The sequence below is a fragment of the Theropithecus gelada genome, chromosome 1, assembly GCF_003255815.1.
Source record: "Theropithecus gelada isolate Dixy chromosome 1, Tgel_1.0, whole genome shotgun sequence".
Classification (NCBI taxonomy): domain Eukaryota; kingdom Metazoa; phylum Chordata; class Mammalia; order Primates; family Cercopithecidae; genus Theropithecus; species Theropithecus gelada.
In genome coordinates this window covers 58,978,997-58,991,517 of record NC_037668.1, presented here as the reverse complement: position 1 = coordinate 58,991,517, position 12,521 = coordinate 58,978,997, and positions in this window count along the sequence as shown.

Sequence of the window (12,521 nt, the reverse complement as noted above, 5' to 3'; positions counted from 1 at the left end):
CTGCAAGGTTCAAGCTATTCTTCTCCCTCAGGCTCCTGAGTAGCTGGGATTACAGGCGCACAGCAACACGCCCGGCTAATTTTTGTATTTTTAGTAGAAACGGGGTTTTACCATGTTGGCCAAGCTGGTCTCAAACTCCTGACCTCAGGTGATCCGCCCACCTCGACTTCCCAAAGTGCTGGAGTTACAGGCATGAGCCACCATGCCCAGCCTCCACCTATTCTAAGCAGGAGGAATCTTGCTTCAGGTACCTAGTGAAAAGCTACGGAAGGGCTCTGTTGAATTGTGTATTAGTTCGTTGTTATATTGCTATAAAGATTTACAAACAAAGGAGGTTTAATTGACTCACAGTTCTGCATGGCTGAGAAGGCCTCAGGAAACTTACAATCATGGTAGAAGGGGAAGCAGGCATCTTCTTTACAAGACCTCAGGAGAGAGTGTGAGCAGAGAGGAAAGAGCCCCTTATGAAACCATCAGATCTCGTGCAAACTCACTCACTATCATGAGAACGCATGAGGGAACTGCTTTCATGATCCAATCACCTCCCTCTCTCGACACAGATTACAATTGAAGATGAGATTTGGGTGGGAACACAGAGCCAAGCCATATTAGATTGCAACACTGTTGGTTAGTACAGAAATGCAGCATGCTTTTGTTTACCTGTGATTTACTTTAGAAGGCCAAATCCTGTGATACTAAAGGCCATGTGTTACATATAAAATTTCGTGTATTTACATCAATATTGAGTAAATTTGTTGAAATCTCAAAAAAAGGAAATGACAGAAAAGAGAGCCAATATTCAAAATTATTTTTAAAATATTGTTATAATGTGATATCACATTATATGATATCAAATTCCACCTTGAAAATTTATGTGAAACTCTTTCTATAGTTTGTCATTTTCACAGTACTACTTGGATGTTATTTAAATATACAATTTTAAAGTCGCCTAGAACCCTTCTCCCTTTTCTCTTTCAAGATTTCCACATTCTCCAGTAACAATTGTCCTTAGTGTTTTCATTGAAGAATCTCTCATTTTATTTTAGTTTTTGGTGTTGACCTGCTCTAACACCTCAAGGAAAAACCTTTTCTGAAGAAGAACTGTGTAACACAATTCTTACAATACAAAACATGTGATTTTAAAACACTTGCATTTCTAATAACATGAATTATTTGGAGTCATTTTGCATTGTCCTACTTGGGAACCCCCGCCCAGGGCACACAGAGGCGCCACATTCTGCTTTGCCAAGGGGTAGTCATGTTTCAAGGTGAAGTTCATCGCCACCCATGGAGTATTTATTCTCGCCAAGGCTGTTCTGCTTAAATCAAATCAAGCTTACAGACATTTATCTCAGTTTGTAGAAGATACGGGAGATGAAGGAACATCAAGTGGAAATAATTAGACCAATTCAGAAAGTGGGATGTTACGCAATTTAACCCTCCCAGCCTCGTAGAAGCAAGCAGAAGGGGAAACCATTCAAGAGAATTCAGACACATGACTAATAACTACAATGTGTGGTTAGTGATCAGAGCATAGTTTGAAAACATCAGCTATACAAGACATTTGGGGGGAAATTGAGGAAATTTGCATTGGAATTTACATGACATTAGGGAATTGCTGTTACTTTTCTGGGGGGGATAATAACCATGTGGTTATGAAGGACAGCGTCCTTTTTTTAAAAGAGATGCTTGCTGAAATAATTAGAGGTTGTGTGACAGGATGTCCTTACTCTGAAATGTTCTTTTTATTTATTTATTTGAGACAGAGTCTCCCCTGTCACCCAGGCTGGAGTGTAATGGTGCGATCTCAGCTCACTGCAACCTTCGCCTTCCGGGTTCAAGCGATTCTCCTGCTTCATCCTCCAGAGTAGCTGGGATTACAGGTACTCACCCCCACACCCGGCTAATTTTTAGTAGAGATGAGGTTTTGCCATGTTGGTGAGGCTGGTCTGGAACTCCTGACCTCACGTGATCCACCCACCTCGGCCTCCCAAAGTGCTGGAATTACAGACATGAGCCACCACGCCCCAAATAATTCAGACCAGGCGCAGTGGCTCACACCTGTAATCCCAGCACTTTGGGAGGCTGAGGTGGGCGGATCACAAGGTCAGGAGATCGAGACCATCTTGGTGAAACCCCGTCACTACTGAAAATACAAAAAAAAATTAGCTGGGTGTGGTGGCGGGCGCCTGTAGTCCTAGCTACTCGGGAGGCTGAGGCACGAGAATGGCATGAACCCAGGAGGCGGAGCTTGCAGTGAGCCGAGATCATGCCACTGCACACCAGCCCGGGCGACAGAGCAAGATTCCATCTCAAAAAAAAAAAAAAAAAAAAAAAAATTCTGTTGATGGGTAGTGGTGATGGGTGCACAACAACATGAATGTACTTAATACCACCTAGTAATACACTCAAAAAGGGTTAAAATGGTAGATTTTATGTTATGTGTATTTTACCACAGTAAAAAACAAAATACTTGTCCACTTGGGGCTGCTGGGCAGAGACAAGATCTTACTGAGGACAGCCTCTTGTGGACCAGTGACTTGCTGCCTCTGCCTGCCGGACTCTTGGGTTCTTCTTCCCCAACACCAGCCTCAGTTGGTGACAGCAGAAAGGGGTTGGGGGAGCCCCATTCCCCATGGATCAAGCCTAGCATGCCATCAAGAATCTAAGTTTGGTGGCTTCCCACCCCATGGTTCAAAATCTCTTGGGATCCCAGATCCAGCAAATCTAATTGCAAATGTTTTGGGGTCAACCAAACGGGGACTGACTCTCCCTCAGTACTAGACCTTACTTTGTTTTCAATTCCAGTGAACCAGAAATCATGAAGCACTTAGAGTCTTTTATTCCCTACTAATTACAATGCAAACTGCTACACACATTTTCTTGCTTTTGTCTGAGGGTGGGATCTGTCAGTTATTAGAGCTGATGTGTAGTCAGTCTGTTTGGCGGTAGGAGCCAACAGGGATTCATTAACCACCACCCATAGCCAACCCCCTACACTGCAGCAACCAGGCAGCTGGGGAAGATGAGAGTATGGTCACCCCTTTTCATTGTTTCACTCAAGATAGAAATTCAGGGTCTATGGGAACATTGCAAATTCCTTTAACCTGGACAGGGATACTGATGTTCAAGTTCCTAGAAAGCAGCATGGACATTAACAGAACATTAAGCAAGCATGATGACTAAACCAAAGGGACTTGACGCAGAGCATTTCAACACCACGTAATTAATTACCCAGCAGAAAGACATTGCAGCAAAGGGCCTGGAGACCACATGATTCTACTTCCTCATCATAGGTCTGCAACTGACTTCACAGATGGTGTGCAGCAGCCGTTGCATGAGGTGCTTAAGAATAATCACAATGTTTTAATTCCATCTGCTTCCCCTGGGGAGAGAAATTCTTGACAGTGAAGCCACACAGTACATGGCAGTCTAGATTATCTTTCCCATTTGCTTCTGACAATGTGAATGTTGACACTGAGTCCGCCATTCTCCAGGGCAAATATCTTTAGTTCGTTTCACAGATGGGTTGACCAAGGTCCAGACATTGTGGGTTGTGCCCAAGATCACAAGCTCAAATTCATGTGTGACGGACAGCAGAGTAAGGGTTGCCTCAGAATCTGATTAACACCCTGTGGCTACTCCCAACTAGGTGTGAAGGAATCTTCCCACTCTCAGTACCCAGTCCTGATTAGGGTTAAAGTGGCATTAGCGGTCCCATGGGCAGGAGTCCTTCCTTTATCCCTTATTCCCCACAGGAAAAATGTTTAATTGATGAGTATCATTGCCATACATGGGTTTGTATTTCTACCATCTATGTAGGTGTCCATAGACAAAGTATTATTTTTTAAAGGGGTGGCCTGCCCCTCCACACCTGTGGGTATATCACGTCAGGTGGTATGAGAGACTGAGAAAAGAAATAAGACACAGAGACAAAGTATAGAGAAACAACAGTGGGCCCAGGAGACTGGTACTCAGCATACCAAGGACCTACACCGGCACCAGTCTCTGAGTTCCCTCAGTTTTTATTGATTATTATTTTCATTATCTCAGCAAGAGGAATGCGGTAGGAAAGCAGGGTGATAATAGAGAGAAGGTCAGCAAGAAAACATGTGAACAAAATAATCTATGTCATAATTAAGTTCAATGGGAGATACTATGCCTGGATGTACACGTAGGCCAGATTTATGTTTCTCTCCGCCCAAACATCTCAGTGGAGTAAAGAATAACAAAGGAGCATTGCTGCCAACATGTCTCGCCTCTCACCATAGGCAGTTTTTCTCCTGTCTCAGAATTGAACAAATGTACGATCGGGTTTTATACCGAGACATTCAGTTCCCAGGGGCAGGCAGGAGACAGTGGCCTTCCCCTATCTCAGCTGCAAGGGGCTTTCCTCTTTTACTAATCCACCTCAGCACAGACCCTTTACGGGTGTCAGGCTGGGGGATGGTCAGGTCTTTCTCATCCCACAAGGTCATATTTCAGACTACCATATGGGAAGAAACCTCAGACAGTACCCGGATTTCCAAGGAAGAGGTCCCTGCAGCTTTTCACAATGCATTGTGCACCTGGTTTATTGAGACTAGAGAATGGCGATGACTTTTACCAAGCATACTGCTTGTAAACATTTTGTTAACAAGGCATGTCCTGCACAGCCCTAGATCCCTTAAACCTTGATTCCATACAACACATGTTTCTGTAAGCACAAGGTTAGGGCAAAGTGACTGGGGCAAAGTTACAAATTAACAGCATCTCAGCAAAGCAATTTTTCAAGGTACAGGTCAAAATGGAATTTCTTATGTCTTCCCTTTCTACATAGACACAGTAACAGTCTGATCTTTCTTTCTTTTCCCTACAATTTTGTGTGTTTTTAAAAATTTAAAATAAATGGTACCATACCATATCATTTTGCAACCTGATTTTTTTTCAGTTTTTAGTGTGTTTAAGTTTTATCCTTATTGGTTCATGTAACTCTACTTAAATTTATTTCAAATACTATAAAGTAGTCCACTGTTTGAATAAACCTCAGGTTATCTACCCATTCTTTTTTTGTATATTATATGTATCATACAGTGAATTCTTACAATAACATGAGCTAGAGAAAAGAAAATGTTATTAAGAAAATCACAAGGAAGAGAATATATATTTACTGTTTATTAAGAGGAAGTGGGGTCATCATAAATGCCTTCATCCTCATTGTGTTCATGCTGCATAGGCTGAGGAGGAGGAGGAAGAGGGAGAAAGAGAGAAGGGTTGGTACTGCCATCTCAGGGGTAGCAGAGGCAGCAGAAAAGTAACATATAAGTGAACCAACAGAGTTCAAACACAAACTCGTGTTGTTCAAAGGTCAATTTTTCTTCTTTTCTTGTATAATGTATTGGATGCAGTGTTCTAAAGATATCTTTTAGGTATAGTTGGTTTATAGTGTTGTTTAAGTCTTCTATTTCGTTGTTGGTCTTCTGCCAACATATTGTATTCATTATTGAAAGTATTCAACTACTATTGTTGAATTGCCTATTTCTCCCTTCATTTGTCAGTTTTTACTTCACTTATTTTTGGGCTCTGTTGTTAAGTGCATATATGTTTATGATTGTTATATCTTCCTGGCACATTGACCCTTTTATGATTATAAAATGTCTCTCTTTAGTAACATTTTTTGTTTTCAAGTCTATTCTGTAATATTAGTAGAGCAACACCAGCTTTCTTGTGATTTCTGTTTGCATGATACATTTTTCCATTTTTTCACTTTCTTCTTCTTCTTCTCCTCCTCCTCTTCCTTCTCCTCTTCCTCCTCCTCCTTTTCTTCTTCTCCTTCTTCCTCTTCCTCTTCTCCTCCTTCCTCTTCCTCTTCTCCTCCTCCTCCATCATCGTCACTGTTGTCGTTTCACTATATCACCCAGGCTGGTCTCAAACTTCTGGGCTCAAGGAATTCTCCTGCCTCAGCCTCTAGAGTAGCTGGGACTACAAGTGCACACCACTGCACCCGGCTCAAATTACCCATCCTTAATTGAGCGCTGATTAGCTTTTTGGACTTTTTGCTATTATGAGCAGAGCTGCAATGTCTCCTTGTGCACATGGGTGAGTTGGGTGAGTTTTCTCCCCGATAAACATCTATCAGTGGAATTGCTGAATCATAGATGTGCTCATCTTAAAATTTCCCAGATAGTGCCACATTTCCTTTCAAAATAATAGCGCTAGATATATATGAATTCCTGTTTTCCCAGGAATCTTGCCAGCACAAAATGTCATTGGCCTTACTAATTTTTTTTTTTTTTTTTTTTTTTAGTAGAGATGAGGTTTCACCATATTGGCTGGTCTCAAACTGCTGAGCTCGTGATCCACCTGCCTCAGCCTCCCAAAGTGCTGGGATTACAAGTGTGAGCCACAGCACCCTACTAGCCTTACTAATTTTTAAGGTTTCTATTTCCCTGTTTCTCTATATGTCATTCACTGTTGAAAATGTCATTCAAATTTCTCTATTGTTACCCATTTTGTCTATTTGATATCATTTACTGAGAGAGGCACATCTAAATTTCTCATTCAAATTGTAGATTTGCTGATTTCTCCTTGTGCATCTGTCAATTTTTGCTCTATATAATTTATCACCAGGGTAAGTGGAAGTTCACATGGATAAAATTCATGAACTCATGGATGCCCAGAGATCACAGAGAAGGCTGTATGACTAGGGAGATGAACTTTCCTGGTTTGCTCAAGACAGATGGGTTTCCTGAGATGTGGGACTTTCACTGCTAAAACAAGGGAAGTACAAATGACCAATTCTAACACTTTCATGAATGACCCACAGAAGTGGAATGTGGGGGAGGAATCCTGCTTTGAGGCCTTCCCAGCATCCATCCTCCATGTTGTCGTTTCTTCCCATACCAGAATTTTCCAGCCATTAGAAGTTGGGTAACACTGATCTCACCTCTGGGTGGGCTGGTAATGAATGACTTATATTCTTGACCTGCAGACCACTGGCAGAATTCAAGGAGGTGCATGAACTCATATAGGAAAGTAATTGCATCTTTATTTTCACCAGGGTCCCACTAAAATTTGTCATTTTCTTTGATTATGAATACAAGAAGCATCCACAGTCACATTAGCAATATGACTAATTGTGACCCAGAGGAAATTATGGATATTCATATTACATGACAGTTATTGCAGACATCTCAGAAGTAAGGTAATTATTACATTTGCTGCTGCATACAGGTGATCAAAGTCTTTTCATCTGATGCCTCTGCAGTGTTGCTAGCCAATATCAGACAATTCTTTGCCATGGGACAATGATGTCTCACATTCTCACACTGGTGACCCAGACATATTAATTGCTTTCGAGGATCCCCTATTCACATTAGTTTATCAATCAGTGGAAGGAGGTGAGTCAAAGAGCACTTCACAGTTTAACACTCTCATTAAAGCTTAGTAATAACCACCCTCACTGATGTGTCATTTTAAAATAAAATTAAAACTTTGACTTGCCTATATTTATAATATACTGTCTCATTAAGTAATGTATTAAGTCAAAAATGTATATTACTCTATTGGAAGTTTGTTTATTCATTATTTTGGTAGTTATATTTTAATATATTTTTTTTCCTCTGTGATTTTTTTCTGAGACAGAGTCTCTCTCTGTCATCCAGGCTGGAGTGCAGCGGCACAATCTCCATCACTGCAACCTTCACCTCCCGAGTTCAAGTGATTCTCCTGCCTCAGCCTCCCTAGTAGCTGGGACTACAGGTGTGTGCCACCATGCTTCGCTTATTTTTGTATTTGGGGTAGAGACAAGGTTTTGCCATATTGGCCAGGCTGGTCTTGAACTCCTGGCCTCAAGTGATTCGTCCATCTCAGCCTCCCAAAGTGCTGGGATTACAGGCATGAGCCACCATACCCAGCCTCCTCTGTGATTTTATACATTTTACTTTGTGCATTTAAAAACATTCTGAGGCCTGGTGTGGTGGCTTATGCCTGAAATCCCAATATTTTAAGAGGCCAAGATGGGAGGATCACTTGAGGCCAGAGGTTCAAGACCACCCTGGGAAATATAGTGAGAACCTAACTCTAATAACAATAATAATAATAATAATAATAATAATAATAAATTTTAATTTAATTTAATTCAAAAATAAAAACACTCTGAGAAAGGACCCTTGGGCTTCCCCAGGTGGCCAGAGGCCTAAGGCACAAAAAAGATGAAGAACCACTGGCTCGCTCCAACCCCCAGTTTGTTTTTATTATTTTTATTTTATTATTTATTACTTTACTGTTTTGTTTATATTTCAAGCATTTTCACCTTTTAATATACTATATAGTCTTCATTTTAAAATTATCTGTGCATCTCTACTAGAAAATGAAATCAATGGAAACAGAAATTTTGGTCTGTTTTGTTCACTGCCATACTCCCTCAGACATGGGAAAATGATAGGTCGGCATTTAAGAAGTACTTGTTGGTTTTCAAGAACATCATGGCAGACGGCAGGCAGGACCAGATTGCAGCTCCCACTTGGACAGACAGAACAGTGTGTGGAGACTCGCATCATGAACTTTTGCTCCAGAACTACTGCAGGAATAAACCAGAAAAGCTGAGATAACCCACAGACCCTCTGAAGGAAGCAGATTGCTCCTACGTGACCCGGGAGACACTTCAAATACTGTCAGTGCACAAGTTGTGGAAGCGGGAACGGGGGATCATCTGGCCCGAACACACACCCTCACTGGGGAACCGGAAGGTCTAGATAACGGGAGAAGCCTCCGACCTTACCCGGGGCTAAGTCAATTTGGAGAGCTCAGCAAAATACAGGGGTAGAGGAAGCAGTGGAAAAGCCCTGTGGGCTCTCTGCATCCCCTGGGAAGCCATTTCTGCGTTGTCTCACAGGGATTCTTGGGAAGAGCTGCCAGAGGTACTAGGAAAAGACCACAGGAAGAAGGAAACCTTCAGCTGAACTTTGTAACAATTCCAACCAAATGCAAAGTCTCCTGGCCAGATCTTGGGGGAGGACATGAATCCGGTGGGCAGACTGCACAGGTTGGGGAGGCAGAAAGCCCTGTTTGCTTTCACAGCTGGGAATCTGGTAGCCTGGGGCACATTCTCAGCCCTGCTCGCCCACTGCCTGGAAACAGACTCAGTGCTGTTGGGGGTGGAGCATGGTGTGAGTGAGACTGGCCTTTTGGGTTGTGTGGGAGCTGAGTAAGGCCTGTGACTGCTGGCTTTCCCCTACTTCCCTAACAACCTGCAAGACACAGCAGAGGCAGCCATAATCCTCCTGGGAACATAACTCCATTGACCTAGGAACCACACTCCCATCTCCCACAGCAGCCACAGCAAGACCCATCCAAGGAGAATCTGAACCCAGACACGCCTAGCCCTGCCCCTTCGTGATGGTCCTTCCATGCCCACCCTGGCAGTTAAAGACAAAGGGCATATACTCTTGGGAGTTCTAGGGCCCTGCCCACCACCTGATCCTCCCTATACTACCACATCTGATGCTGTCTTGAAAGTACCATCTCCTGGCAGGAGACCAAACAGCACAAAAATAGTACATTAAACAACCAAAACTAAGGAACCTCACAGAGTCCATTTCACCCCCTGCCACCTCCACTAGAGCAGGTGCTGGTATCCACAGCTGAGAGAACTACAGATGGTTTACATCACAAGACTCTGTGCAGACAATCCCCAGTACCAGCCTGGAGCCTGGTAGACCTGCTGGGTGGCTAGATCCAAAAGAGAGATAACAATCACTACATCTCAGCTCTCAGGAAGCCACATCCCTAGGAAAAGAGGGAGTACTACATTAAGGGAACACCCCATGGGACAAAAGAATCTGAACAGCAGCCTTGAGCCCCAGATCTTCCCTCTGACATAGCCTACCCAAATGAGAAGGAACCAGAAAAACAACTCTGGTAATATGACAAAGCAAAGTTCTTTAACACTCACCCCAAAAATCACACTTGCTCACCAGCAATGGATGCAAACCAAGAAGAAATCCCTGATTTACCTGAAAAAGAATTCAGAAGGTCAGTTACTAAGCTAACCAAGGAGGCACCAGAGAAAGGTGAAGTCCAATTTAAGGAAATAAAAAAAATGATACAAGAAACAAGGGGAGAAATCTTCAGTGAAATAGATAGCATAAATGAAAAACAATCAAAACTTCAGGAAATAACAAATGCAGTTAGAGAAAGCAAAATGTTCTGGAAAGTCTCAGGGATGGAATCAAACAAGCAGAAGAAAGAACTTCAGAGCTCAAAGACAAGGTTTTCAAATTAAACCAATCCAACAAAGACAAAGAAAAAAGAATAGGAAAAAATAAAGCCTCCGAGAGTTTGGGATTGTGTCAAACAACCAAACCTAAGAACAATTGGCGTTCCTGAGGAAGAAGAGAAATCTAAAAGTTTGAAAAAAACATATTTGGGGGAATAATCGGCAAAAACCCTCAGTCTTGCTAGAGACCTAGACATTCAAATACAAGAAGCTCAAAGAACACCTGGTAAAATTAATCACAAAAAGATCATCACCTGGGCACGTTATCATCAGGTTGTCTAAAGTCAAGACAAAGGAAAGAATCTTAAGGGCTGTGAGGCAAAAGCACCAGGTAACCTATAAAGGAAAACGTATCAAATTAACAGCAGATTTCTCAGCAGAAACTCCACAATTCCTATAAGGGACTGGGGGCCTATATTCAGCTCTTAAAGTAATTATTGGTCAAGAATTTTGTATCTAGCAAAACTAAGCTTCATACATAAAGGAAAGATAAAGTATTTTTCAGACAAACAAATGCTGAGAGAATTCACCACGACTGAGCCAGCACTACAAGAACTGCTAAAAGGAGCTCTAATTCTTGGAACAAATCCTGGAAACACATCAAAACAGAACCCTTTTACAGCACAAATCTCACAGGACCTATAAAACAAAAATACAATTTAAAAGAAGTATACAGGCAACAAATAGCAAGATGAATGGAATAGTCCCTCACATCACAATACTGACATTGAATGTAAATGGCCTAAATGCTTCACTTAAAAGATACAGAATTGCAGAATGGGTAAGAATTCACCAACCAACTATCTGCTGCCTTCAAGAGACTCCCCTAACACATAAGGTCTGTTCTTGAACACTTAAGGACTCACATAAACTTAAGTTAAAGGGGTGGAAAATACATTCCATGTAAATTGACACCAAAAGCGAGCAGAAGTAGCTAGCTATTCTTTTATCAGACAAAACAAACTTTAAGACAACAGCAGTTTGAAAAGACAAAGAGGGACATTATATAATGATAAAAAGTCTTGTCCAACAGGAAAATATTACAATCCTAAATATATATACGCCTAACACTGGAGCTTACAAATTTATAAAACAGCTACTACTATACCTAAGAAATCAGATTGACAGCAACACAATAATAGTAGGGGGCTTCAATACTCCACTGACAGCACTAGATAGGTCACCAAGACAGAAAGTCAACAAAGAAACAATGGATTTAAACTATACCCTGGCACAAATGGACTTAACAAGCATTTACAGAACATTCTACCCAACAACCACAGAATATACATTCTATTCATCAGTGCATGGAACTTTCTCCAAGATAGACCCTATGACAGGCCACAAAACGAGTCTCAATAAATTTAAGAAAATTGAAATTATATCAAGTGCTCTCTCAGACCACAGTAGAATAAAACTGGAAACCAACTCCAAAAGGAACCTTCAAAACCATGCAAATTCATGGAAATTAAATAACCTACTCCTGAACATTGGGTCAACAATGAAATCAAAATGGAAATTTAAAAATTCTTCAAACTGAACAATAACAGTGACACAACCTATCAATACCTCTGGGATACAGCAAAGGCAGTTGATATGATTTGGCTGTGACCCCACCCAAATCTCAACTTGAATTGTATCTCCCAGAATTCTCATGTGTTTTGGGAGGGACCCAGGGGGAGGTAATCAAATCATGGGGGCTAGTCTTTCCCGTGCTATTCTTGTGATAGTGAATAAGTCTCACAAGATCTGATGGGTTTATCAGGGGTTCCTGTGTTTGCTTCTTCCTCATTTTTCTCTTGCTGCTGCCATGTAAGAAGTGCCTTTCACCTCCCACCATGATCACAAGGCCTCCCCAGCCATGTGGAACTGTGTACGTCCAATTAAATCTGTTTTTGTTCCCTGTTTCACGTGTGTCCTTTTTTTTTTTTTCTCGAGGCAGAGTCTTGCTCTGTGCCTTAGGCTGGAATGCAATGGCATGTTCTCAGCTCACTGCAACTTCTGCCTCCTGGGTTCAAGCGATTCTCCTGCCTGAGCCTCCCAAGTACCTGGGATTACAGGTGCATGCCACCACTCCTAGCTAATTTTTTGAATTTTTAGTAGAGACAGGGTTTCACCATGTTGGCCAGGCTGGTCTCGAACTCCTGACCTCATGATCCACCTGCCTTGGCCTCCCAAAGTGCTGAGATTACAGGTGTAAGCCACCGCACCTGGCTCAGGTGTGTCTTTATCAGCAGCATGAAAATGAACTTACACAGTAAAT